The sequence below is a fragment of the Quercus suber genome, unplaced genomic scaffold (assembly GCF_002906115.3).
Source record: "Quercus suber isolate HL8 unplaced genomic scaffold, Cork oak 2.0 scaffold_265, whole genome shotgun sequence".
Classification (NCBI taxonomy): Eukaryota; Viridiplantae; Streptophyta; class Magnoliopsida; order Fagales; family Fagaceae; genus Quercus; species Quercus suber.
The window spans coordinates 468,198-472,296 of NW_027069721.1; the positions used below are offsets into that span (position 1 = coordinate 468,198).

The window sequence follows — 4,099 nt, forward strand, 5'->3', positions numbered from 1 at the left end:
TAAATAAAATAAGTAAATAACTCACATGATACTCCAAAAATTAGGAAAAATAAGCAATAAGCTAACTTATAAGTGCAACCCAAACGAATAGGAAAGATACACAAGCTTCTATTAGAAGCCAAAATCCTGAAATCGTAATTCATTAGTTGATTAAACACACTTGAAAGATGAGAAATTACCTAAGGACAAAGTTTGATTCCACCACCAATAGGAATATGATATATTTTGTCATGTGCAATGCATATGACTCATTTAATTAGTTAGGTTAAGTGATATTGGTGGTTGGGGCCCAAGGTATTGATTTAGACCCCAAATTTTAATTATAACTTAATCAATTAAGGCTAATTTATCGATTAACACCAAGTTTACGTGATTAACCAATTGATATGGATGCCAACAATTACATGGATAAAAATATTAGAGCCAATGAAATGTAAAAACCACAAAAATTAATTTCACAATACCAAAGAGACAAAAATAACACTAGATGTGTTATTGATGAGGAAAACCCAAAAAACGGGTGGAAAAAACTCTCTGCAGCACAATTACCAAAATGGTCTACTCTAATGAATAGTTGCAGTACAGGAGACGCACAAAACCCTCCAAGCCTAGTGCTACCTATATACTCATGTCATCCAAGCTCCTACTATCAACTAACTTTACCAAGTCTTTTCTTTAATCTAGTTGTCAGATCCACGATTGAGCTCCAATTGCAATCTCTAAGTCTCCTTGGTTGAATATGCAGCAGCTCCAATGATTCCCAAGCTTCAAACAACCCTCATTACACAAAGGAACAAAGGTAGTGATGGGTGAGAAGGAATTGATCTCCTCTCAAGTATTTGACTATGGTGAGAGAGAGAGAGAAAGGCTAAGTGCTTGGCTCTCACAATTTGCTAGGTTTTTGTCAACTTGTAGATGTTAATTATGGTTTAATTTCATAGGAAATGAGACCTATAATTGCTGAAACAATAGAGAAGTTCGTACCTGATTTCTCTGCTTTTCTGACCGTTTTGATCAACCAAAAGTTAGGCAAAAATGTCTTCAACTGAATTTAAAATGCCAGATATGTTTCAAACTTGTGGGACCAAGATCCAATCTCACTCAATAGAAGTTTTCCTTGCAGAAACTTCAATTTTCAGTACTTGAACTTCAACCAAATTACAAATCAACCTACTAAAGCCAAAATACAAAGTATTTGAATGATAATTACAAGAAAATTTTGACACAGAATATGCCAACAAAAAGTGAGACACAACAATATGGTTACGAAGGGAATATTGACAAAGAGAGAGAGTGATTACTCAGAGGTTTTACGCACTGTCAAGTTAAGAGTGGTAGAGGCTGATATGAGAGAGAGAGAGAGAGAGAGAGAGAGAGAGAGAGTAAGAGAAAAAAAGGATCAGCAGCATGGGCAGCGCTATACTATTCTCAGGGGGTTCAAATGAACCCCTTGACTTCCAAAAAATATATATTATATATAAAAAAAAATTTGTTAGTTTAATATTATAATTTTTTTCTTAAAAATATATTTGTACACCCTGACTTAAATTTTACACACCTTTATTACAAGTTTTTCCAACTCTAAGAATAAAAAGTAAGTGCTTAAGGGTCATCAAATAGCCCACGGCTCACGGCCCACCGAGCTAATGGGCGGCTCGGCCCTTTATTATTGAGGCCCATGGGTAGCCCAGTGGGTCAGGCTGTGGACTAGTTTTTATCCCCATGGATACCCAGTAGGCTAGCCTAGTAGCCCAACCTGTTGCCCAGCCCGTTGGTCTAACCCATTAGCCCGGCTTAATAACTTATAATTCATAACAAAAATATATAGGAAGTGTATAAAGGATTGATTTTAAGATATTATAGAGGAATTTCTTAAGAGAACTCCCTAAACCACTACGATACCCAAAGTAATTGTGCTAAATTTAGTTTACTAAATATATATTTTTCTAGTAGTCTATCAGATTTGAATTAACCATTTGACATTTTTTTTTATTAAAGATAAAAATAAAAAACTATTTAAAGCCTTAATAAATAAAAAAATTAAATAAGTTTCCATCAACAAAACAAAAAGTTAAATAGATTTGACTGTAAAAGAAATTGTAATTAAGTATTAAAATCTTTAATTCTTTCCTTTAAAAAAATAGATTGATTATTCTCTTATAAAAAATTGATTCTTTTCTTATAAAAATAATAATATAATAGGCTAACACAAGCCCATGGGTAACTTATTAAACCCAACCAGATAGCCCAGCTTGCTAAAGACAAAATGAGCATTGCCCATGGGCAGGGTCATGGGCTAAGGTTTTTTCTTTCGACCCAGCCTGACCTAGCCCATTAACTAGTTAATAGCCCATTATGCCTAGCCCATTGTGCCCATGGGCCAAGTAAAAATGGGCCGGGCCGGCCCAACCCGACCCATTGACGACCCTAATAAGTGTTTGTGAATTGTAAGTGTCATTATTTTTTATAAATTTATATTATGTATGTGAGTGTGTCTAATATCGATTGTATGCATTATTTTTTGTTATAATATTATTTGTGTGAATTCTGATGTGTGTGGATATTTGTGTGTACATTATAATATAAATATATATAATTTAATAATAAATAGATATAGTTTGTTACATGTGTGTATATTGTTATCATGTTGTAATAACTTTTTGTTATAAAGTTAGTAAAATTCAAGAAAAAAAAAACGTAAAGTTAGTGATTGTCCAAGTATTTGATTGGTTAAGTAGACACTAGTGTATAATTTTATGTATGAATGAATGTGTTTGTGTGCGTCAATAATTAATACAAAGTCAATGAGTTTAGTTTAGTCATTTAGTTTAAAATATTTTTATAAAAACAATAACAAATAGATAATAAAAACTGCATAAAAATAAAAATGTTAGATAAACTTAACAAAATAAAATGATTATAGGCTCATAACTACCCACATTAGTAATAGATACTTATAATGAACTATTATATAACAATTCAACATTTGAATACTTGTAGAAGGAAATTGTAAAACTTTATGTATTAATTTTTTTTTTTTGGTCGGTAACTCAATATATTCAAGTTCTTTTTTTATTAAAATTTTTTAAAGACTCCCCTAAACAAAATTCCTGGAGCCGCCACTGCTCAGCAGAGAATGAATCTAAGATAAAAGGATAAACTTTTACCAAAAAAAAAGAGATAAAAGGATAAACCCAAACTCACATTAGCCTTACAAAAAGATACATGTATGATCCATCCATACAACACATCAATTGAGCTGATTAACAAACCTCTTTAATATATATATATATATATCATCGGCTAGTTCCTAATTCCCTTACCTCACTCTGAATTACATAGGCTAGGGGCTGGAGGAGTTGCCCAGAGGACTCTTCTGTGGTGTGCCTAGCAATGGAGTAGTAGTGTTGTTGTGACTCAACCTTGTTGGAGCTGGGGTGCGAGTGTTTGGATTGGGTGGAGGGATATAAGAAGCCTAATGCAGCCAAAAATTTTTTTTTTATAAACTTACCAAAAATAATAAATAAATAAAAATAATTAGTTTAAATTAATCTGTTAAGTGACCACCCTAACTTGAAAAAAAATGTATTTATATACTTACAAAAAAATATTATATACTATATTAACTTATTTTGACTACTCTAATAAAAATGTTAAACAAATGACTTGAGAATCACAAAAATTTGAATTCAACAAAAATAATAGTAATATTACATTCACAATATTTTCATAATAAATTTTATATGGTAAGCTGTTACTAATTGTAATTCGGGTTCAATATTAACATGTTTTACCCACCAATAACAGCTTGTTGTATAAGATTTATTATGAAATTGTTGTGGTCACTTTATTGTTCTCATATCAACGTGTTCAATTTCCACTTTATCTCTTATTAGTCTTTTTTTTTTCCCCTCTTTACTAGCACAAAAAATTGTAATATTTCATGTATTTGTGTGTGTGTTTTTTTTATGACGATGTATTCAAGTTTTCTGTTTATTAAATTTTATATAATTTAAATTTCTTAGTAACCACTCGAAATTTTTTTTTTTAGAACCGCCACTAGAATAAGGGTCCCTGGATTGGGGGCAGATGGTGGCAC

At 31.6% G+C, this 4,099-nt stretch overlaps 1 long non-coding RNA gene across 1 annotated transcript; it reads right to left on the minus strand.

Moving 5' to 3' along the window:
• Nucleotides 1-432: 432 nt before the first annotated feature.
• Nucleotides 433-1,272, minus strand: LOC136070858 (uncharacterized). Its single transcript, XR_010632090.1, has 2 exons — nucleotides 985-1,272; nucleotides 433-765 (listed from the first exon to the last, which is right to left on the minus strand). It is a non-coding gene; the product is annotated as an uncharacterized LOC136070858 (long non-coding RNA).
• Nucleotides 1,273-4,099: the final 2,827 nt, after the last annotated feature.